At 37.7% G+C, this 26,376-nt stretch overlaps 1 protein-coding gene across 1 annotated transcript in view; it reads right to left on the bottom strand.

Moving 5' to 3' along the window:
• kdm6ba (lysine (K)-specific demethylase 6B, a) overlaps positions 1 to 14,544 on the bottom strand; it is a 38,712-nt gene extending 24,168 nt beyond the window's left edge. The window contains exon 1 of the mRNA XM_041779195.1: positions 13,856 to 14,544. The gene's annotated coding sequence lies outside the window, so the exon portion shown is untranslated. The remainder of the gene's footprint in view (positions 1 to 13,855) is intronic.
• Between the last annotated feature and the right edge of the window lie 11,832 nt (positions 14,545 to 26,376).

The following is a 26,376-nucleotide window of genomic DNA, read 5'->3' as shown; positions in this document are numbered from 1 at the left end:
GTAAGGAGCTGAAAAGGTAAAAAAAAACCCTGAGCTGAAAGGTCAAAGTATTACTTATAATCTTAAAACTGAGGCTCAAAAAAGGTAGATAATAAGATAAAAAGTCAAAAATGTGAATGGAAAAGGTCAAAATATGAAACAGTCATAACTGCCTGAAACTGTGAGATGTAAAACCAAGAATCTGAAATGAAAACAGAAAAGGAAGAGTTCATTGTAAAAACAGTTTAAGGCCATCCTGGTAAATAATGAGCTAACCTCAGCTGTCTTCTGGTCTATAATATATTTTGGTGAAAAATCCAATAGAGCCTGATAAACTGGGTCATCTGTTTTTACAAATGAACTTTTCAATTTAGTATTTCCCACATTCCTGACTTTTTATCTAATTATTTGAACTTTTCCTTATTTTTTAAATCCTCAGGGTCAGGTTTACATGTTTAAACTGGAGGAAATCTGCAGATCAGTGGGACAGTTAGAACAAGAACATGATACAGTCTGGTGGACCAGGTACAGCTGTAGGTACAGGTACAATTTTGCCTAATTTTAACCTGTTTTTATCACTTTTCCCACCAATTTTAACACATTTTTGCAACTTAAAATCCATTTTGTCTGCTTTAAACCCTTTCCACCACTTATTTCTGCCTGTTTTTGCCACTTCTAAACCAAATCTTGACACTCTCTCCCTATTATTGGCTCTGTTGACACATTATTGCCACTATTAACCCTTTAACCACTTTTTATGCTACACTTCACAATTTGATATGCCCATTTTTACCAGTTTCTGACTATCTCTGCCTCAGCCAACCCTTTTTGTCAGTTTATATCAATTTTCATCCCATTTCACCAAATTTCCATCTATTTTTGCCACTTTAATGCCATTTCAGCTACTTTTGAATCTCCTTTTACCACTTAATAAGCCCCTTTTAGCCACTTGAACTCATTTTTGCCATTTTTTGCCACTCTTATCTCATTTTTGGCATTTCTAACCAATTTCTGCTACTCTAAAAATCTAATTTCAACACCTTTCCTGCCATTTTAACCCATTTTAGCTATTTTAACATGTTCTAATTCTGTTTTCAACAAAAGGATTTACATTTTGAAGAGGGCTAAAATGTGTTTCTTTGATAGGAGTAGTTAATATTCAGGTTAAATAGAAATACCACAGCTTAACTTTACAATAGACCATGGTTTTGCTGGCCCCCAGTCTGGCTGAAACCCCAGGAAGCTCTCCCCTTTAAGGATGTCCTTGTCTCCACATGACTATCCGTGAATGTTCACGTCTGTGTTCAGCCACCTCCAGGTGGGGGTCCCCGGTCTCTGGCACCTTTATTTTGAGGGTTGCGGGCTGAGAAGTTTGATAACCGCTGCTTTAGATGACAATCTACGGCCTTTACAGACAAAAGTAGGAGACGAACAGAGCAATGAGAACAGAAATGAAACCATTCAGTCTCTGCTGTATTAGGAGTAGTAGTAGTAATCGCAACGGCCTGCGGAAACCTTCAAACCACAAAAGGTTCATATTGATTTAACCTGAAATTTGTTTCATTATAGCAGTTAAAAACTTTTATTTTTGCAACAGAGATGTTATGCATGACACATCATGCAGGGGCTTATACATAAGCATTGTCTCCAAAAATCTTCCTTTTTTTGCCTTTTTCTTATCAAATGACAAAAACCCTTCAGCGCAATAATTCATATGCAATTTGCAATACGAGTCAAAATCATCAGAGTTACACTTTAAAGAATTGTTCAGGCTTTGTTAAGAAATAAAAGAAAGTTAGGGAATAATCAAATATCTAATCACAATTGCAATATTGATGAAACCAAAAAAATCGCAATTTTCCAGAATTGTTAAGCCCTAATCAAGAGCCTCAGCACACCTGACCCCCAAAGTCCAGGTTGTTTGACTAGAGCGGATGTAGAGCAGGCGTAGAGCGGGTGTAGAGCGGGCGTAGAGCAGCGGTAGAGCGGGCATAGAGCGGGCGTAGAGCGGGCGTAGAGCAGCGGTAGAGCGGGCGCAGAGTAGGCGTAGAGCAGCGGTAGAGTGGGCGTAGAGTGGGCGTAGAGCGGGCATCGACGCTCCCTTGGCCCTGGCGAGGTACGGTTGCTCACGCTTGGTGGCACAGAGCGGCCCGCTCCTCTCTGCAGTCATCTAAAAAAGGACATGCTTTCCTCCTTTATCTAAATAAAAATAAAATGTTTGTGCTGTGTTTAAATAACGAGCATTGAGCATCAGAGGAGGCCATGAACTCTTTCCAGCCTCTCTCAGGACGCTCTGTTTTAACCTAGTCTCTTTAGATGCAGGAGTTCTCCCTCCCCCCACCCCTCTTCTGTGGAGGGTCCCAGGACGGGAACAGCTGTGAGCTCCCGTGGCTCTGGGTGGTGATACCAGGCCAGCAACATACAGAGGACTGTGCATACTCCACATACTGGAGTCCCTCCAGACACCCAGTCTTTAACGCTACATTTCCTTTAAACACAGAGTTGCTGTCATGTTTATTTCTCATTCTCTGTTAGGCTGCACGCCTTGTAAACGGCTTGTGTCATAGTTGATGACGTATCTGTGTTCAGGTCCAGCTGGCTGGAGTAATGAGAGTTCTGCAGGGCAGTAGGGAAATGGGGCTCAAGTACAAACCTTATGCTAAGAGCACTGTAGTGAACAACCACAGAGGATGAGACTGCTGAAAGCTAGCATGAGAGGGTAACAGGAGTCAGCTGAGTGCAGCTAAAGCCACGGTAGCGGCTGTCTGATTAGAAGTAAACACGAGCGTCTGGGAGGAGAGGCAGATAGCAGATAGCAGTGTGAGGGGATAGTGTTGGCAGCAAGCAGATCCTGGCAGAGGATGACGGAAAGGCCATGCATGGTCTTCTCTCTCTCTCTCTCTCTCTCTCTCTGTTGTTCTGTCCTCCCTCGCCCTCTCTACTCCATTTGGTCATTACATAACAGTCCCAGATAGAGATCATGTACGGAAGGAAAACCATGCCTCTCTCTCTCATACACTCCAAATGAGGAACAGCCAGCCCCTGCATCCGTCCTCCCCCGCCTTGTTGTTAGTCAGTGTGCGTCTTTGTGTACATGTGTGTTTATTTTTGTCACAGTGTACCTCAGACAGCGATGCACGGCCACACACACAGAAAACCTGAATATGGTGTGAGCCATTGAACACAAACACAGAAAAATGTGACATCTGCTATGAAATGTTAGAAAGCATCTGTGTTTAGGGACAGAGCACAGGTCTAACCCCTGACCCAGTTAGCCCTGGGACACTTTAGCTTTGTAGTCACATTAGAGCCAGCCAGAACAGGACAACAACATTTAGTTTTTACTCTACATGTAATCTACCACACATCTGCATTACACTCAGCTCATCACCTAGACCAGCCTTACTCGAACCTGCTCCTCCAAAGAGTGAAAGAGCCAAAATCTGATCAAAGTGGCTACAAAAATAAGTACAAGGTGGAAAATAATGCTCAAACAGTGGCAAAAAGTGGCAAAGAGGGGCAAAGTAGGCATATAATGGAAAAACGTGGGTGAAAAGTGGAAAAACAGGGAGGAAAAGTTGAAGAATAGGGCAGCAAGTGGCAAAAATGGGTGAGAAGTTACAAAAAAATTAGCTTCAGGTGGAAAAAAAGGTCAAAAAACAGCAAAAAATGGCAAAAATAAATGTAGAAGTGACTAAAATGGGCAAAAAGTAGGAAATGTGGCCAAAAAGTAGCAAAAATGTGGCAAAAATGAATTTAAAGTGACTAAAATGGGCAAAAAATGGGAAAACTAGTCAAAAAGACACAAAAACATGGGAAATATGAGTGTAAAAGTGACTAAAATAGGCAAAAATGTAGGAAAAAAATGGTCAAGAAGCAGAGAGGAGTGGCAAGAATGCTGAAAAATGTAGCATTTAATGGCAAAATGCGGCTTAAATGGGCCAAAAGTGGAAAGAAATGGCAAAAAAGGGAGAAAAATTTCAAATAGCAGAAAGCGGGATAAAGAAGGCAAAAAAACTGGTGACAAAAATGGGATAGAAGTAGTAAAAATGGGGAATAAGAGATGGCAAAAGTGGTCTTAAAGCAGTTAACATTGGTTAAAAGTAGCAAAAATATTTTTAAAAACGGCAAAAAATTGCAAATAAGGGCAGTGGAAATATACAGAAATAAAAGAAAAATGTAATAAATTAACTGAATTTAATTAAAAAATATAATTGTTGAAAGTTAAAGCCAACTGTATTAATGTGGGGATTCAAACTGATTAATGTGACTTGTAATGAATCATTTCTGAGGTCACAGTTTCCCTTTTTTACATGTGGCTCCAGAGCCACGCGTAGACAAAGACTAAAAACAGGGTTTGGATCAGTCCGATCATTGATTCTTCTTATTTCTGGCATTTAGGTTTTAAAATCAGCCCAAAGCTCCAGGATAACGGCAACAAGTTGGTTTACCTGACACACCAGGTAGACTGTTCCACAGACAGTCAGTTATCAGACCAGAGGGACGGACAGAACGAGGCCGTGGGCCCCTGCAGCTCCAGGCAGGCGCTGCCGTAGTTTATGATGGGTGGAGCTTGTTGGTGTTAGTCTGAGGACTTTAAGGAGAAGTGCGAGGACACTTCCAGTGTGGCTCTTTGCTCTTGTTCCAACAAAGAAATGTGAGCAAGCTCCAATAAAACTGGCGCTACACTGTAGCTACATCCGAGCTAACGGCTAAACCAGCCGCCGGCTTACAGTGCAACTAAACCCCGCCCATAACTACCGCAAACTCATGCCAGAGCAGAACGGGAGAAGAGTAAATCATCTGCTGTATGGTGTAAAGCCTTCAGTGCTGTTCTTTCTCTAACAGAGAATAGCTGCTATACTGGAGCTACAGTCCAGGTCGCTGTTACTGGTGGCAGCCATTGCTACACAACTAAAGTTACTAAACCTTCAGCCGCCCATGGAGACCAACTCGTTCTCCTCAGACGATGCTGACTGGCCAAAAAGAACACAATCATTCCAAACAGAGCTCTGCATGATGGGTCTGCCTGAGGACAGACATGGAACCAGGCAGATCCCTCTGCTTCAGAAGGTTTTAGTTGAAGGAGTTGTACTTTAAATCTTGAATTCTGGTTACAGATGGGAGCGCTGACATCAGGTCCCTTTCTCCTAAAACAGTTCTTCTAGTTTTGGTGAAAAACAGAACAACAAGGAGGAGTAAGACACACAAAAGGCCCCATTTGTCTGGTGCTCTCCCCACCCCCACATCTCCGCCTGTGACTGACACGCCTGAGCCAGGGTGTTCTTCCTCAAATAAACACACATAGACCAGATGCACGTGCACGTCTGACGTTAAAGGGGAGGGGAACGGAGTACGGTGGGGACAGGAAGCTGTCGTCACAGCCACAGGAAGAAGGCCTCCCTCAGGGGCGTGAATGGATGAGAAAGAGAGCGACCGAGACAGAGAGGCCTTGGCTGGGGCTTCCTGTTGAGCAGATATAAGCTGTGTGTGTGTGTGTGGACTGGAAATTCGACAGTTAAAGAGTAAGTGAAAGTGACCAGTATGTGAAAAAGGAGTGTGACTGCAGATGTGAATCAGGCAGACATCAGATGAAGCCGTGTTATGTTCATAGCGTGTCTAAGACTCGTGACTCACACACGTCTAGTCAACAAAAACAAGACAGTCAAATGACTAGAAAGCCGTTTACTGAACTCTTTCAGCTTGCTGGTTAGATGAATGATGAACACGAGGGCAGAGAAACTCCGCCCCACTTCACTTTCACAGTGAACTCTGTGTTTTCTATTCTTGTGACAGAGGATTTCTCAAAAGAAGACAGGAAAAGAGGAGAAATGTGCACAGAGTCCAGAGAACAGGATATCTGAGAAGCGTGGGTGTTTCAGTTCCAGCTGACGAGAGCTTGATCATCATCACTCTCAGTTTCCTCACTTAAGCGCTCTGAGAAAGCCCCCAAAACTTCAGCTTCTTCTCCGGGTTTGGTTTTAGGTACCAGGCTATGAAGAGCTCAGGGGAGTGTTACTCAACCCAGCCCAGCCAGAGAGCCAAACCGTTGAAAAACACCTTTGTAAGAGGCCCGATCTAAGCGGTAAAAAGTGGCAATAACGGCATGAAGTAGCAATAAAAATAAGTTAAAGATGGCAAAAATGGTCAGAAAGCAACAAAAATGGGTGAAAACGGGAAAATATGTGGAGAAAAGGGGTCACAAAGTAGCAAAAATTGGGGGAGAAGTGACAAAAAAACAAGTTATAAGTGACTAAAATGGGCAAAAAGCTGTCCAGAGTGGCAAACATGGGCAAAACATAGGAAACAAGTGGTATTTAGTACCAAAAGGTAGCTTAAATCAGCTCGCATCATCACCAAAACTCCCTCATTTCACCACATCACCCCCGTCCTACAGCAGCTCCACTGGCTCCCGGTTAAATTCAGAGTAGAATTCAAAATCCTCCTGTATGCATTCAAGGCCATCCACAATCTCGCCCCCCCCTTATCTCTCTGGTCTCCTCCACATAGCCACCTCCTCCCGCTCCCTCAGATCCTCCTCCTCCATCCACCTCACCGTGCCCTCTGCCCGTCTCAGCACCATGGGGAGCAGAGCTTTCAGCCGCTCCGCTCCCCAACTTTGGAACTCACTCCCACCAGACATCCGAAACATTGACTCTCTCCCTCTCTTCAAATCCAGGCTCAAAACCCACCTGTTCAGATTAGCCCACTCTTTGTAATGACTTTGTCCTATTTTATGTTGTGTTTGCTTTTATCTATTGTTTTTATTTTATTCATTTTTATCTGTAAAGTGACCTTGGGTGTTCAGAAAGGCGCTTATAAAAAAGAAACATTATTATTATTTATTATTAAATGGGGAAAAATGGCAAAAAAAAGTGAAAATGGGCAAAAATGGGATAAAAGTGGGAAGAAATTGGTAAAAAGTTGCACAAAAGTGTCAAAATGGGCAAAAACGAGGAAAGAAATTGATATCTAATGGCAAAAGGTAGCTTAAATGGGCGAAAATGGTGACAAAGAGCCAAAAATGGAATAAAAGTGGCAGAAGGAGGTGGCTCACATGGGAAACAGCTAGGAAGAAAGTGGTATTAAATGGCAAAAGGTAGCTTAAATGGGTGAAAAATGGGAGAAAAAACAGTGTGAAGTGGCAAAAAGTGGTGAAAATGGCAAAAAATGATAATGTTTTGAAGGTTTTCTGGGGAATAACATTTAAATGGAAGAGAAAACAAGAGCCACTTGGTGAGTGTCACTGGTTTAGGGGAAAGTGAGACGATGACTGAAGCTTTCAGGAAATAAAGCGACCTGGACAGAAGGCTTTCTAACCTTGCTGTTAGGGGTGTGATATCAAGGATAGCGATTTTTATTAGTCTGTATTTTGATTTGGTTTTCACTTTCTGTGTTCAGTTTCACTTTAGTTTGAATTCATTCTCATGCTGGTTTGTCAGTTTAGTTTTTATTTTGCAGAAATTTTTGGTTTCAGTTTAGTGTTTTTAAGTTTAGTTTGAGGATAAAAGTAAACATCAGACATTTTTAAAGCCACATTCTAACAGGTTAACTTCACTTTCATTCTATTTAAAGGTGATGTCTGAATAAAACTGCAGACATAGAACTACCTCTGTGTGGAGTCTGAACCAATCAGATCAGGCCATTTTACAGCCCAGACTCAGGTGTAGGTGTCAGTCAGTCTGGTTGTTTCTCTGTTTTTATTTGATTTTACTTAGTTTGGTAAGCACACCATACAGTTTTAGACAGTCTTTATTTAGTTTCAGTTAAGTGAAATGATTTCTGAATTCTAGTTAGTTTTAGTAAAGTATGTGTGATTTACGCTTGTATCACTCATCAGGCTTCTTCTTCACATCCAGGTCTGCCCTGACCCCCCTAAACGGCTCCAGCTGCTCAGGGAGCCTGTTGAGTCTCTGCTGAGAGGATCTCCACTGAAGCATATTTACTGAGACAAAGAGCAGGCTGACCTCATACACCACCCTCTTCCTCTTCCTCTCTGGGCTCTCACTATTACATCACGTCAACAGTCTGCCTGTGTTTTACCAGAAACATCAGCCTCAGCATGCAGGGGGGAGGGGGGGGGGCACTGTAGGGAACCCAAACCCTGGTCTCAGGCTCTTTTAGGAGATGCATCAGCTAGACAGATGAGGATGTGAGACAAATTCATCACAAAGAAACACGTTATGAGCTCAGTCTCCCATGGTTCACATAGCTGGAGTGGAGTGAAGGTGGATAAGGTGGATATGAACACAGCTCCATTAACATGACTGATCTAACCCCTGAACTCTGCTCTCCATTCATTCTATCCTGTTAACCATCAGCTGAAACCGAACCCTTACTGAGTTAGACTAACTGTTGTTGTCTGTGTTGTCAGATACAGTTAGACAGGAGCCAGCTACAGGTATGACTACAGGTCTTAAATCTCATCTTTGAACCATTATAACTTAATATTTTTAATCTGATCTCATATTAAAAAATGTTTGATTTAGAAGTTTGACCTTTTAAATTTATGAATTTGGGCGCGCTGGCAGTCGAGTGGTTAAGGTGCACGCCATATACGCAGGCGACCCGGGTTCGAATCCGGCCCGTGGCACTATTTCCTGCATGTCTCTCCCCGCTCTCCTCCCTGTCTCCAACTCTATCCACTGTCCTATCTAATAAAGGCAAAAAAGGCCAAAAATAAATCTAAAAAAAAATCTATGAATTTGAATTTTATGTCATATTTCACCTTCAAATCTCCTCATTTAGAATTTTTTCTTACATATATAAATTTTATTCCCAATTATTGACCTTTTTGATTCAAAAATTTAACTTGTTTCGAATTTTATGTCATATTTTGCCTTTCAAACTCATGATTTTAATTTTATTTAGTACTCTAACTGTTGAAAATTAGCTTTTGACTTTCTTATCTTATAATTATTCATCATCATTGTTACGTTCTTCCCCTGTAATTGGTTACTGGTGGAGATGAGGTTAATAGTTAATGGGACCCACATTCAGAATTTGTCCCTGCTGTGATTGAGTCTGACACCCCTGCCTCAGAAAGTCCATCAGGTATAGACCAGTCTTCATCACACTCTGTTCTTAAATAAACCCTCCTGTACCAGTGGGGTCTCTCTCTGCAGTGTTTCTGCTTTTCTCAGTGCTAGAAGTTTCAGTCCAGCTAACTCTGAAGCTTCTGCTGACTGGGCCAGCACTCAGTGAGCTGAGGAGTTAGCCTGATACACTAGCAGCCCTTTGCCCTGTTGTTAAGTAATAAAATGTGTCAGTGTTGTACAACTGCTGTGCTTCATGTCTGAGCGAAGAAAGTAATGTCACAGTTCTAGTTTTCCCCTTTAAATGCTCTGAGCTTCTGCTAAAGAGAAATCACAGCAGCCCTCAGCTGTTCCCCTCACTGTGGCAGCTTACAGGAGGAAGTCGTGTTTTCACGCCCAACCTGTTGGAGTCAAAATCTTCAGCGGGGTAGTTTGGTGTAACTGACACCCCTTACTGGAAAGGCTGAAGCACGGTGTCACACCACACACTCCATGATGACATCCAAGGACTTTCCCTGTCAACTTCTCTGTGAAAATGAAACAGAGCAAGGAGTAGCTGACGGGATGTCCCAGAATAAACACACAGCTCACAGCTGATCAGCTGAGGGAAGAACACATCTTTACCCCAGAAACGATGCTGGGACATATGAAGAACACATCTTTACCCCAGAAACTATGCTGGGACATATGATGATCACACCTTTACCCCCCCTCTAAAAACTATGCTGGGACATATTAAGAACACAGCTTTACCCCCCCCCCCCCAGAAACTATGCTGGGACATATGATGATCACACCTTTACCCCCCCTCTAAAAACTATGCTGGGACATATGAAGAACACATCTTTACCCCCCCCCCAGAAACGATGCTGGGACATATGAAGAACACATCTTTACCCCCCCCCCCCAGAAACTATGCTGGGACATATGATGATCACACCTTTACCCCCCCCCCAGAAACGATGCTGGGACATATGAAGAACACACCTTTACCCCCCCTCTAAAAACTATGCTGGGACATATGAAGAACACACCTTTACCCCCCCCCCCCCCCAAAAACTATGCTGGGACATATGATGAACACACCTTTACCCCCCCTCTAGAAACTATGCTGGGACATATGATGATCACACCTTTACCCCCCCTCTAGAAACTGTGCTGGGACATATGATGATCACACCTTTACCCCAGAAACTATGCTGGGACATATGATGATCACACCTTTACCCCAGAAACTATGCTGGGACATATGAAGAACACACCTTTACCCCCCCTCTAGAAACTATGCTGGGACATATGCTGTTCACTCCTTTACCCCCCCTCTATAAACTATGCTGGGACATATGATGATCACACCTTTACCCCCCCCCCAGAAACTATGCTGGGACATATGATGATCACACCTTTACCCCAGAAACTATGCTGGGACATATGATGTCACACCTTTACCCCCAGAAACTATGCTGGGACATATGATGTTCACACCTTTACCCCCCCCCGAGAAACTATGCTGGGACATATGATGATCACACCTTTACCCCAGAAACTATGCTGGGACATATGATGATCACACCTTTACCCCCAGAAACTATGCTGGGACATATGATGATCACACCTTTACCCCCAGAAACTATGCTGGGACATATGATGATCACACCTTTACCCCAGAAACTATGCTGGGACATATGATGATCACACCTTTACCCCCAGAAACTATGCTGGGACATATGATGATCACACCTTTACCCCCTCTAGAAACTATGCTGGGACATATGAAGAACACACCTTTACCCCCAGAAACTATGCTGGGACATATGATGTTCACACCTTTACCCCCCCTGTAGAAACTATGCTGGGACATATGATGTTCACACCTTTACCCCCCCTGTAGAAACTATGCTGGGACATATGATGATCACACCTTTACCCCCCCTGTAGAAACAATGCTGGGACATATGATTATCACACCATTACCCCCCCGGAAGAAAATATGCTGGGACATATGAAGAACACACCTTTACCCCCCCCCCCCAGAAACTATGCTGGGACATATGATGTTCACACCTTTACCCCCCCTCTAGAAACTATGCTGGGACATATGATGATCACACCTTTACCCCCCCCCCAGAAACTATGCTGGGACATATGATGTTCACACCTTTACCCCCGCCAAAAACTATGCTGGGACATATGATGTTCACACCTTTACCCCCGCCAAAAACTATGCTGGGACATATGATGTTCACACCTTTACCCCCAGAAACTATGCTGGGACATATGATGATCACACCTTTACCCCCAGAAACTATGCTGGTACCTATGATGTTCCCACCTTTACCCCCCCCCCCCTCCAAAAAGTTTGCTGGTACTTTTGATGTTCACACGTTTACCACCCGCCAGAAACTATGCTGGGACATATGATGATCACACCTTTACCCCCCCTCTAGAAACTATGCTGGGACTTATGATGTTCACACCTTTAACCCCCCCCCCGCCAAAAACTATGCTGGGACATATGAAGAACACAACTTTAACCCCCTCTAAAAACTATGCTGGGACATATGATGATCACACCTTTACCCCCCCCCCCCAAAAACTATGCTGGGACATATGATGTTCACACCTTTACCCCCGCCAAAAACTATGCTGGGACATATGAAGAACACAACTTTAACCCCCTCTAAAAACTATGCTGGGACATATGATGATCACACCTTTACCCCCATGCTGGGAGGAGGTGGGTGGGACAGGGCACACAGGCTCCTCCTCCTCTTACTCAGATTGTGACTAAACATTATTTCCAGTGTCATCAAACTCTCCCTCTGCCTCCTGACGTGTGTGTGTGAGTGTGTGTGTAGGCTCTAACCCAAACGCTCCTGCATGTTCGTCATCATTCGGGCTATAGTAAAGGGGCGGTGATTGTTCATTCACACACATCTGAGATCACGGGACAAACGGGGGCGGGGAGAGCTGAGGCAGCACTCTCCGACCATGAGGGTGAATGGAGTTAAACTTTTCACAGCCCGGGACATCAAACGCAGGACAGGCTGGCTTGAAAGGCTTCCCCCCCTTCACGACCCCATGTCAGCACACTCCACCTTCCTGGACTGGGCCGGTTTATAGCGGGCCATAAAGGAACAAATGACCCCTTTACAAATTCTCATCACAACTTGTCCGGTGACCACAGACAGAGAGATGGGCTAAATAAAAACAGCAGCCTAGGTTATAGGTCAAACAGGGATCCAGCTGACTCCTTCGAGGTTTTCACACTGCTCCCAGAGTCTGGACGTGTTTTTAACTCTCCCAAATACGCAGAGAGCTCACAGAAACCGTGGTCAGACTAAAAGGCAGACCCCAACAGCAGCAAAAACATCGCCCCCTCCCCCCAAAAAGGAGAGGTGATGCAAATCATTTCCTTTCAATCTGGCTCTTTGTGTGCACAAGGACTGACTGAGGCTGATGGGGGAGGCAGCTATCCATTCACTTTACGGCAGCCGACCCCAGTGATCCTGCCTACCCCCACCCCTCAACACACGCACACAATGGCGTGAGATCTCCTTACACAGGCATTTTCCTCTCTCCCTGCCTTTCTAGCCTTTGGAGGATACTACAGAGACAAACTGCTGTTTAATTATTTCTTAGATAACCTACCCGGAGGACCAGTTCTACTGACCAAACCCTCCGACAAACCTCCACTGGACAAAACCCTCAAATAACTTCAGCACTTCTGGAGCACATAACATAAACCACGTGCCTGACCGAAGCCCCTTTACAATAAACACTCTGAACCATGTGTGACTGAATAATTAATCTCATCGGTTAAATTATGAGCCATCAGAATCCAGTAAACCAAGACAGACACGCGTGGGATCAAAGAGCCAAGTGTGAAGAAGGAAAAGCAGCGAAATCCCCCTGCTTATTGCCTCCACACAAGGTTGTCCCTCACTGAAGCAGGGCAAACCCTGGTCTAAAAGAGCTTTGAGAACCCAGCCCTGGTCTAAAAGAGCCTTGAGAACCCAACCCTGGTCTAATAGAGCCTTGAGAACCCAACCCTGGTCTAACAGAGCCTTGAGAACCCAGCCCTGGTCTAAAAGAGCCTTGAGAACCCAACCCTGGTCTAATAGAGCCTTGAGAACCCAACCCTGGTCTAACAGAGCCTTGAGAACCCAGCCCTGGTCTAAAAGACCTTTGAGAACCCAGCCCTGGTCTAAAAGAGCTTTGAGAACCAAGCCCTGGTCTAAAAGAGCCTTGAGAACCAAGCCCTGGTCTAAAAGAGCTTTGAGAACCCAGCCCTGGTCTAAAAGAGCTTTGAGAACCCAGCCCTGGTCTAAAAGAGCTTTGAGAACCCAGCCCTGGTCTAAAAGAGCCTTGAGAACCAAGCCCTGGTCTAAAAGAGCCTTGAGAACCCAGCCCTGGTCTAACAGAGCCTTGAGAACCCAACCCTGGTCTAAAAGAGCATTGAGAACCCAGCCCTGGTCTAACAGAGCCTTGAGAACCCAGCCCTGGTCTAACAGAGCCTTGAGAACCCAACCCTGGTCTAACAGAGCCTTGAGAACCAAGCCCTGGTCTAACAGAGCCTTGAGAACCCAGCCCTGGTCTAACAGAGCCTTGAGAACCCAGCCCTGGTCTAACAGAGCCTTGAGAACCCAGCCCTGGTCTAACAGAGCCTTGAGAACCCAGCCCTGGTCTAACAGAGCCTTGAGAACCGACCAGCCGAGCTCAGCAGTCCTACCACAGCTACAGGCTGTGTAAGTTGACAGAGAGGCTAAGCTATGACCACTAGCTTGTGTGTTTACAACTGGACCTTTAAACGCTCCGTCCTCAGCAGCAGAAGCACTCACCGTTCACTGAAGAAGGGGGTTTAAAAGCCGAAACAGAGACAAAAATATCCAACATGTACTTGAGTCTTAATCCCAGGTGGAAACGGAAGCCGTTACTGTCTCTTTATCCGTAAGTTTGGAGCTCCGAGTCTGCAAACAAATTCCCGACTAGCCGGCCGAGCGGGGAGCAGCGGTAGCTCCGTAATCCTCGTTAGTCTTCCTCTAGAAAAACCATCAAACTTGAGCTTCCTGATGGCCGAAGCGCCCCTCTAGGGTCTCAGAAAGGCTCGGTCCGGTCTGTACTCTCCCTCACGGATATTCCTTCACCGTCAGGCGAAAGCTCGTGTTGGTGTCGTCTCTCTGCTTCGAGCTCCTTTTCTCCTTTGCTCCACACACAGACAGGCAGGCAGGCAGGCAGCAGGCGGGGATCGGATTGCGCTGAGCTCTGTTTTAAAGGGACAGAGCCACGCACGCTCAGACACACGCACAAGGAAACAGAGGAGCACGCACACGTGACGTCACTGCACGGCCCCGGAATTCCCTGACAGCGCAAACAGGCACCGAGTCCGAGTCCTGGTACTGAAACCGCTCCTCATGCCCCCTCTTAAAGGTGTATTTATCCGAGCCTGCTCATTTCTCACTAGGACCGGTCTAAACAGACAGGCTGGCCGTGTTTCCGCGTGAGCCTCTATTTTTGGACGAGGAAGAGCTATCGCCCTGACTGCACTGGACTTTAAATAGGACCCGAACAAGGCGGATGGTTCTAAAATAAAAATATCTGTTACAACCTGTGCCTGTGGATAATAGCTCTGTTTACAGCTGTACACTGATATAAATAAAATATCACCGTACATTACCTGACACTGTATTTAAAACCAAGCTGGCAGACATCACCAAACAAATGCTTGGGTTCCTTTTTAATTCTTCAGCGTCAGTTTATGAACTCAGGTACAACCCTGAACCTCAACAAAGTTATGTTCACTCATTAGTGGCCCTTAGTTATAAATTAATGATTGAGAATTAGTCACAGGTCATTTAGCCTGTTTCTCTGAGTTATGAAGAACAGCTAATACGGTTTACTCTAAATACCTAATGAGACAACGGCATTCACCCAAGCCTGTTCCAGCATTGTGACTGGAGTTACAATAGCCAACATGACAAAATCAATATTTTACTGCAGGAACTTAATCAAGGGCTTGACAGTCTTTCTAGGGTTCAGTTTTATCAGAGCAATAATTGATCAGATCACTCTGGTCCATGACAAAGGTAGATAAAGATGCCATTATTCACATACAGCAGTACAGTTCTAGGAGGTTCCTACAAACTGGGAGAGAAGCTAACAGTCACTACTGCTGGAAATATGTCCTTCATGTGCTGTTTAGTTGTGTCTCTCACTCCTCTGCCCCTCCGTCTAGTCCATCTGAAACCCAGCTATCTAGTCTATTAAAACAGGTCTTTATTATAATATTATAATGATGAACACTGCTCTGTTATAACAGGTCTTTATTATAATATTAATGATTAACACTGCTCTATTATAACAGGTCTTTATTATAATATTATAATGATTAACACTGCTCTATTATAACAGGTCTTTATTATAATATTAATGATTAACACTGCTCTATTATAACAGGTCTTTATTATAATATTATAATGATTAACACTGCTCTATTATAACAGGTCTTTATTATAATATTATAATGATTAACACTGCTCTATTATAACAGGTCTTTATTATAATATTATAATGATTAACACTGCTCTATTATAACAGGTCTTTATTATAATATTATAATGATTAACACTGCTCTACTATAACAGTACTTTATTATAATATTAATGATTAACACTGCTCTATTATAACAGGTTTTTATTATAATATTATAATGATTAACACTGCTCTATTATAACAGGTCTTTATTATAATATTATAATGATTAACACTGCTCTACTATAACAGTACTTTATTATAATATTAATGATTAACACTGCTCTATTATAACAGGTTTTTATTATAATATTATAATGATTAACACTGCTCTATTATAACAGGTCTTTATTATAATATTAATGATTAACACTGCTCTATTATAACAGGTCTTTATTATAATATTATAATGATTAACACTGCTCTATTATAACAGGTCTTTATTATAATATTATAATGATTAACACTGCTCTATTATAACAGGTCTTTATTATAATATTATAATGATTAACACTGCTCTATTATAACAGGTCTTTATTATAATATTATAATGATTAACACTGCTCTACTATAACAGTACTTTATTATAATATTAATGATTAACACTGCTCTATTATAACAGGTCTTTATTATAATATTATAATGATTAACACTGCTCTGTTATAACAGGTCTTTATTATAATATTATAATGATTAACACTGCTCTGTTATAACAGGTCTTTATTATAATATTAATGATTAACACTGCTCTATTATAACAGGTCTTTATTATAATATTATAATGATTAACACTGCTCTGTTATAACAGGTCTTTATTATAATATTATAATGATTAACACTGCTCTGTTATAACAGGTCTTTATTATAATATTATAATGATTAACACTGCTCTGTTATAACAGGTCTTTATTATAATATTATAATGATTAACACTGCTCTGTTATAACAGGTCTTTATTATAATATTATAATGATTAACACTGCTCTGTTATAACAGGTCTTTATTATAATATTAATGATTAACACTGCTCTATTATAACAGGTCTTTATTATAATATTAATGATTAACACTGCTCTATTATAACAGGTCTTTATTATAATATTAATGATTAACACTGCTCTATTATAACAGGTCTTTATGATAATATTATAATGATTAACACTGCTCTATTATAACAGGTCTTTATTATAATATTATAATGATTAACACTGCTCTGTTATAACAGGTCTTTATTATAATATTAATGATTAACACTGCTCTATTATAACAGGTCTTTATAATAATATTAATGATTAACATTGCTCTATTATAACAGGTCTTTATTACAATATTATAATGATTAACACTGCTCTATTATAACAGGTCTTTATTATAATATTAATGATTAACACTGCTCTATTATAACAGGTCTTTATTATAATATTAATGATTAACACTGCTCTATTATAACAGGTCTTTATTACAATATTATAATGATTAACACTGCTCTATTATAACAGGTCTTTATTATAATATTAATGATTAACACTGCTCTATTATAACAGGTCTTTATTATAATATTATAATGATTAACACTGCTCTATTATAACAGGTCTTTATGATAATATTATAATGATTAACACTGCTCTATTATAACAGGTCTTTATTATAATATTATAATGATTAACACTGCTCTGTTATAACAGGTCTTTATTACAATATTATAATGATTAACACTGCTCTATTATAACAGGTCTTTATTATAATATTAATGATTAACACTGCTCTATTATAACAGGTCTTTATTATAATATTATAATGATTAACACTGCTCTATTATAACAGGTCTTTATGATAATATTATAATGATTAACACTGCTCTATTATAACAGGTCTTTATTATAATATTATAATGATTAACACTGCTCTGTTATAACAGGTCTTTATTATAATATTATAATGATTAACACTGCTCTGTTATAACAGGTCTTTATTATAATATTAATGATTAACACTGCTCTATTATAACAGGTCTTTATTATAATATTATAATGATTAACACTGCTCTGTTATAACAGGTCTTTATTATAATATTATAATGATTAACACTGCTCTGTTATAACAGGTCTTTATTATAATATTAATGATTAACACTGCTCTATTATAACAGGTCTTTATAATAATATTAATGATTAACACTGCTCTATTTTAACAGGTCTTTATTATAATATTATAATGATTAACACTGCTCTATTATAACAGGTCTTAATTATAATATTATAATGATTAACACTGCTCTATTATAACAGGTCTTTATTATAATATTATAATGATTAACACTGCTCTATTATAACAGGTCTTTATTATAAAATTAATGATTAACACTGCTCTATTATAACAGGTCTTTATTATAAAATTAATGATTAACACTGCTCTATTATAACAGGTCTTTATTATAATATTATAATGATTAACACTGCTCTATTATAACAGGTCTTTATTATAAAATTAATGATTAACACTGCTCTATTATAACAGGTCTTTATTATAAAATTAATGATTAACACTGCTCTATTATAACAGGTCTTTATTATAAAATTAATGATTAACACTGCTCTATTATAACAGGTCTTTATTATAATATTAATGATTAACACTGCTCTATTATAACAGGTCTTTATTATAATATCATAATGATTAACACTGCTCTATCATAACAGGTCTTTATTATAATATTAATGATTAACACTGCTCTATTATAACAGGTCTTTATTATAAAATTAATGATTAACACTGCTCTATTATAGCAGGTCTTTATTATAATATTAATGATTAACACTGCTCTATTATAACAGGTCTTTATTATAATATTAATGATTAACACTGCTCTATTATAACAGGTCTTTATTATAATATTATAATGATTAACACTGCTCTATTATAACAGGTCTTTATTATAATATTGATGATTAACACTGCTCTATTATAACAGGTCTTTATTATAATATTATAATGATTAACACTGCTCTATTATAACAGGTCTTTATTATAATATTATAATGATTAACACTGCTCTATTATAACAGGTCTTTATTATAATATTATAATGATTAACACTGCTCTATTATAACAGGTCTTTATTATAATATTATAATGATTAACACTGCTCTATTATAACAGGTCTTTATTATAATATTATAATGATTAACACTGCTCTATTATAACAGGTCTTTATTATAATATTGATGATTAACACTGCTCTATTATAACAGGTCTTAATTATAATATTATAATGATTAACACTGCTCTATTATAACAGGTTTTTATTATAATATTAATGATTAACACTGCTCTATTATAACAGGTCTTTATTATAATATTGATGATTAACACTGCTCTATTATAACAGGTCTTTATTATAATATTATAATGATTAACACTGCTCTATTATAACAGGTCTTAATTATAATATTATAATGATTAACACTGCTCTATTATAACAGGTCTTTATTATAATATTACAATGATTAACACTGCTCTATTATAACAGGTCTTTATTATAAAATTAATGATTAACACTGCTCTATTATAGCAGGTCTTTATTATAATATTAATGATTAACACTGCTGTATTATAACAGGTCTTTATTATAATATTAATGATTAACACTGCTCTATTATAACAGGTCTTTATTATAATATTATAATGATTAACACTGCTCTATTATAACAGGTTTTTATTATAATATTATAATGATTAACACTGCTCTATTTTAACAGGTCTTTATTATAATATTATAATGATTAACACTGCTCTATTATAACAGGTCTTTATTATAATATTATAATGATTAACACTGCTCTATTATAACAGGTCTTTATTATAATATTAAATTGATTAACACTGCTCTATTATAACAGGTCTTTATTATAATATTAAATTGATTAACACTGCTCTATTATAACAGGTCTTTATTATAATATTATAATGATTAACACTGCTCTATTATAACAGGTCTTTATTATAATATTAAATTGATTAACACTGCTCTATTATAACAGGTCTTTATTATAATATTAAATTGATTAACACTGCTCTATTATAACAGGTCTTTATTATAATATTGATGATTAACACTGCTCTATTATAACAGGTCTTTATTATAATATTATAATGATTAACACTGCTCTATTATAACAGGTCTTTATTATAATATTAAATTGATTAACACTGCTCTATTATAACAGGTCTTTATTATAATATTGATGATTAACACTGCTCTATTATAACAGGTCTTTATTATAATATTAATGATTAACACTGCTCTATTATAACAGGTCTTTATTATAATATTATAATGATTAACACTGCTCTATTATAACAGGTCTTTATTATAATATTGATGATTAACACTGCTCTATTATAACAGGTCTTTATTATAATATTAATGATTAACACTGCTCTATTATAACAGGTCTTTATTATAATATTATAATGATTAACACTGCTCTATTATAACAGGTCTTTATTATAATGATTAACACTGCTCTATTATAACAGGTCTTTATTATAATATTATAATGATTAACACTGCTCTATTATAACAGGTCTTTATTATAATATTAAATTGATTAACACTGCTCTATTATAACAGGTCTTTATGATAATATTATAATGATTAACACTGCTCTATTATAACAGGTCTTTAATATAATATTATAATGATTAACACTGCTCTATTATATCAGGTCTTTATTATAATATTATAATGATTAACACTGCTCTATTATAACAGGTCTTTATTATAATATTAATGATTAACACTGCTCTATTATAACAGGTCTTTATTATAATATTAATGATTAACACTGCTCTATTATAACAGGTCTTTATTATAATATTGATGATTAACACTGCTCTATTATAACAGGTCTTTATGATAATATTATAATGATTAACACTGCTCTATTATAACAGGTCTTTATGATAATATTAATGATTAACACTGCTCTATTATAACAGGTCTTTATGATAATATTGATGATTAACACTGCTCTATTATAACAGGTCTTTATGATAATATTGATGATTAACACTGCTCTATTATAACAGGTCTTTATTATAATATTGATGATTAACACTGCTCTATTATAACAGGTCTTTATTATAATATTATAATGATTAACACTGCTCTATTATAACAGGTCTTTATTATAATATTGATGATTAACACTGCTCTATTATAACAGGTCTTTATTATAATATTAATGATTAACACTGCTCTATTATAACAGGTCTTTATTATAATATTAATGATTAACACTGCTCTATTTTAACAGGTCTTTATTATAATATTATAATGATTAACACTGCTCTATTATAACAGGTCTTTATTATAATATTATAATGATTAACACTGCTCTATTATAACAGGTCTTTATTATAATATTATAATGATTAACACTGCTCTATTATAACAGGTCTTTATTATAATATTATAATGATTAACACTGCTCTATTATAACAGGTCTTTATTATAATATTATAATGATTAACACTGCTCTATTATAACAGGTCTTTATTATAATATTAATGATTAACACTGCTCTATTATAACAGGTCTTTATTATAATATTAATGATTAACACTGCTCTATTATAACAGGTCTTTATTATAATATTGATGATTAACACTGCTCTATTATAACAGGTCTTTATGATAATATTATTGATTAACACTGCTCTATTATAACAGGTCTTTATGATAATATTATAATGATTAACACTGCTCTATTATAACAGGTCTTTATGTTAATATTAATGATTAACACTGCTCTATTATAACAGGTCTTTATTTTAATATTGATGATTAACACTGCTCTATTATAACAGGTCTTTATGATAATATTATTGATTAACACTGCTCTATTATAACAGGTCTTTATTATAATATTATAATGATTAACACTGCTCTATTATAACAGGTCTTTAATATAATATTGATGATTAACACTGCTCTATTATAACAGGTCTTTATTATAATATTATAATGATTAACACTGCTCTATTATAACAGGTCTTTATTATAATATTATAATGATTAACACTGCTCTATTATAACAGGTCTTTATGATAATATTATTGATTAACACTGCTCTATTATAACAGGTCTTTATGATAATATTATAATGATTAACACTGCTCTATTATAACAGGTCTTTATTATAATATTAATGATTAACACTGCTCTGTTATAACAGGTCTTTATTATAATATTAATGATTAACACTGCTCTGTTATAACAGGTCTTTATTATAATATTGATGATTAACACTGCTCTATTATAACAGGTCTTTATTATAATATTAATGATTAACACTGCTCTATTATAACAGGTCTTTATGATAATATAATAATGATTAACACTGCTCTATTATAACAGGTCTTTATGATAATATTATAATGATTAACACTGCTCTATTATAACAGGTCTTTATGATAATATTATTGATTAACACTGCTCTATTATAACAGGTCTTTATGATAATATTATAATGATTAACACTGCTCTATTATAACAGGTCTTTATTATAATATTAATGATTAACACTGCTCTATTATAACAGGTCTTTATGATAATATTATAATGATTAACACTGCTCTGTTATAACAGGTCTTTATTATAATATTGATGATTAACACTGCTCTATTATAACAGGTCTTTATTATAATATTAATGATTAACACTGCTCTATTATAACAGGTCTTTATGATAATATTATAATGATTAACACTGCTCTATTATAACAGGTCTTTATGATAATATTATAATGATTAACACTGCTCTATTATAACAGGTCTTTATGATAATATTATAATGATTAACACTGCTCTATTATAACAGGTCTTTATGATAATATTATAATGATTAACACTGCTCTATTATAACAGGTCTTTATGATAATATTATAATGATTAACACTGCTCTGTTATAACAGGTCTTTATGATAATATTATAATGATTAACACTGCTCTATTATAACAGGTCTTTATGATAATATTATAATGATTAACACTGCTCTATTATAACAGGTCTTTATGATAATATTATAATGATTAACACTGCTCTATTATAACAGGTCTTTATGATAATATTATAATGATTAACACTGCTCTATTATAACAGGTCTTTATGATAATATTATAATGATTAACACTGCTCTATTATAACAGGTCTTTATGATAATATTATAATGATTAACACTGCTCTATTATAACAGGTCTTTATTATAATATTATAATGATTAACACTGCTCTGTTATAACAGGTCTTTATGATAATATTATAATGATTAACACTGCTCTATTATAACAGGTCTTTATTATAATATTATAATGTCTTCATTCTAACTGCATGACTGGCTTTGGTTCCATGAATGTATAGTTTTGAATATTGTGATAGTTTTGAGTCTGCTGTCCAGCCCTTATGATCTTTGCCAGACTCATGGCAGACTGACTGAAACCAGTGAATATTCTTCTACTTATTGACTGTCTGTCACTACAACACACAGGGAGTTAAGAATGCCTGATAAATAAGGAGGATCTCTTTCTCATGTCCAGTTTTGGGCTTAAACAGATGATATAAGGACACTGCCGTGTGAGAGTCAGCAAGCTAACATACTGTGTGATGTAAACAGGGCTCTGAAAATCACAAACGGGTCTCTCTAAGGCCGGAAACATTTGTTCAAGCTTGTCTTTGCCAAAGCAACCATCCTGTACTCTGTAATAACGCCAAAGTGCCACATGGGTACGAGCTACAGTATGTGTCACACACTCCTGCTAACACACACACTCACCGTGTGGAGGTTATATTTAGAAAGCTCTGCCTCAGCAAGAGAGCAGGAGGCTAAATTAGCTACCACTACCGGGGTTGATGGAAGTGTGTCATGGATGATGCTGAGCCAATGACACAGGAATAAATACACATGTACTTTATTTATAGCCAACATTATGAAACTGCTCTCTGTAAACTGGACAAGCTTTTCACTCTCTGACTGGCCGGTCCCCTTTTTCATTCCCAAGGGTGCTCACTGGATAGTCCAAAAGCAGCAAAAACATGGCACAAATAAGTGTAAAAGTGACAGAAATGAACAAAAAGTTGGGGCAAATAGTCCAAAAGCAGCAAAGAGTGGCCAACAAATGAGTTTAAATGTGACAGAAATGGTCAAAAAGTGGAAAAATGGTCAAAAAGCAGCAAAAACATGGGAAAATGAGCGTAAAAGTGACTAAAATAGGCAAAAAATGGTCAAAAAGCAGCAAAATATCTCACAAATGAGTGTAAGAGTGACTAAAGTGGGCAAAAATGTGGGAAAATGGTCAAAAAGCAGCAAAAACATGGGGAAAATGAGTGTAATAGTGACTAAAATGGGCAAAAATGTGGGAAAATTGGCCAAAAGCAGCAAAGAGTGGCGAGAATGCTGAAAACAGTGGCATTTAATGGCATAACGTGGCTTTAATGGGTAAAAAAATGGCAAAAAAGGGAAAAATATTCAAATAGCACAAATCAGGGTAAAAGAGGCAAAAAACTTGTGGCAAAAATGGGAGAGAAGCAGTAAAAATGGGCAAAAAGAGATGGCAAAAGTGCTAAAGCAGTAAAAATGGATTAAAAGTAGCAAAAAAGATGAAGATGAAAAGGAAAAAGATTGCAAATAAGGGCATGCTGTATGTTATATTAGCATGCACTTAAGAAAAGCAGGAGCTGGCAGGCTTGGCACAGACTCTGGAGAGTTTACAGCATGTCATACTGAGCCACCATGAAGGCAGAGCTGCAGGTTTACAGTCTAATGTTGATTTGTGTTGAGGGTGCAGGGACACAGATCAGCAGGTATCTCTGGATGCTTCTGTCAGAGATGTCTGTAAACTTGTAAACAGCTTTAAAGAAAAATCTGCTGTTTTAAAGGACATAACAGAGAAACGTGGCCTCAAATTTGTCCCAAAGTATTTGTTCTTGCCCTTTAAAGTAGAGGTATTAAAAATCTGAAAGAGATAATGCAATTTAAATGTATATTCAGGTAATGGAACCCTGCTTCTCCCCCTAAAACAAGCCTGTGATGTCAAAATCAACTCAGGCCTGAGGAAACGATCACAGATAAATGACTTCATAAGTCTGAGTTCTCTTTCTATGACACATCATGACTTAAAGCAAGTGAGATCTGAGCACAGTCACCTTAGGGTGATGACAGCAGAAGAGAAAACACAGATTGGCAGGTGAAAGGATGAAAAGTACAGAAATATAGCACCCCCAGTCCTGGATACTGCCAGCTCAGAGATGGAGACATGAAGAGCTTCTAACAGCAGTGGCAGAAAAAGCATGAGACAGTGAGTGTGCTGTTATCGTGGGAGACTGTGTCCCTGGCACAGATGGTACCTCTCATCTCTGACATGTAGGACGTGTGTGGGACGGTGGGTGGGTGTGTGTGTGTGTGTGTGTGTGTGTGTGTGTGTGTGAATATGTGGCAAACTGTGAGTCAGCATTCTGGTAGACGGAGAGGCTGACAGATGTGGTAATAGTCACCTCCACTCACACACTCGTACAAAGTCACACAGCGAGGAGACCAGACGACCACACACACACACACACACACAGCCTTGCTGCTGAATGGAGCAGCCCTAACAATGATTCCTTACTCAAGGAGAGTGTGGAGGATGGAGAGTCACATTCACCAACAGCGTCAATCCAAACTGTAGTGGCATGATTAACCCTCGTCCTGACTAACACCGTCACCGTCCCAGAGTCAAACAGGCGCTAAACTCCACTGGGACATGTTAACAAAGACTGGAAGCTCAACAGTTGGAAGCATAGACAAATGGATCACATGATGTAAAAAAACCCGTAAAATACACCAAAGATGGCGGACAAAGAAACAGGGAAGAACACTATGAAGACGGTTTCTGTCTATATATTAACGCTAACTGTAACTGGATCTAGGAAGACGGTTTCTGCCTATATATTAATGCTAACTGTAACTGGATCTATGAAGACGGTTTCTGCCTATATATTAATGCTAACTGTAACTGGATCTATGAAGACGGTTTCTGCCTATATATTAATGCTAACTGTAACTGGATCTATGAAGACGGTTTCTGTCTATATATTAATGCTAACTGTAACTGGATCTATGAAGACGGTTTCTGCCTATATATTAATGCTAACTGTAACTGAATCTATGAAGACGGTTTCTGCCTATATATATATGCTAACTGTAACTGGATCTATGAAGACGGTTTCTGCCTATATATTAATGCTAACTGTAACTGGATCTAGGAAGACGGTTTCTGTCTATATATTAATGCTAACTGTAACTGGATCTATGAAGACGGTTTCTGTCTATATATTAATGCTAACTGTAACTGGATCTATGAAGACGGTTTCTGCCTATATATTAATGCTAACTGTAACTGGATCTATGAAGACGGTTTCTGCCTATATATTAATGCTAACTGTAACTGGATCTATGAAGACGGTTTCTGCCTATATATTAATGCTAACTGTAACTGGATCTAGGAAGACGGTTTCTGTCTATATATTAATGCTAACTGTAACTGGATCTATGAAGACGGTTTCTGTCTATATATTAATGCTAACTGTAACTGGATCTATGAAGACGGTTTCTGCCTATATATTAATGCTAACTGTAACTGGATCTATGAAGACGGTTTCTGTCTATATATTAAGGCTAACTGTAACTGGATCTATGAAGACGGTTTCTGTCTATATATTAAGGCTAACTGTAACTGGATCTATGAAGACGGTTTCTGTCTATATATTAATGCTAACTGTAACTGGATCTATGA

This window comes from Cheilinus undulatus, linkage group 22 (assembly GCF_018320785.1).
Source record: "Cheilinus undulatus linkage group 22, ASM1832078v1, whole genome shotgun sequence".
Taxonomy (NCBI): Eukaryota; Metazoa; Chordata; class Actinopteri; order Labriformes; family Labridae; genus Cheilinus; species Cheilinus undulatus.
The sequence above is the reverse complement of the archived record's forward strand: the minus strand, read 5'-3'. Positions and strand labels throughout refer to the sequence as shown.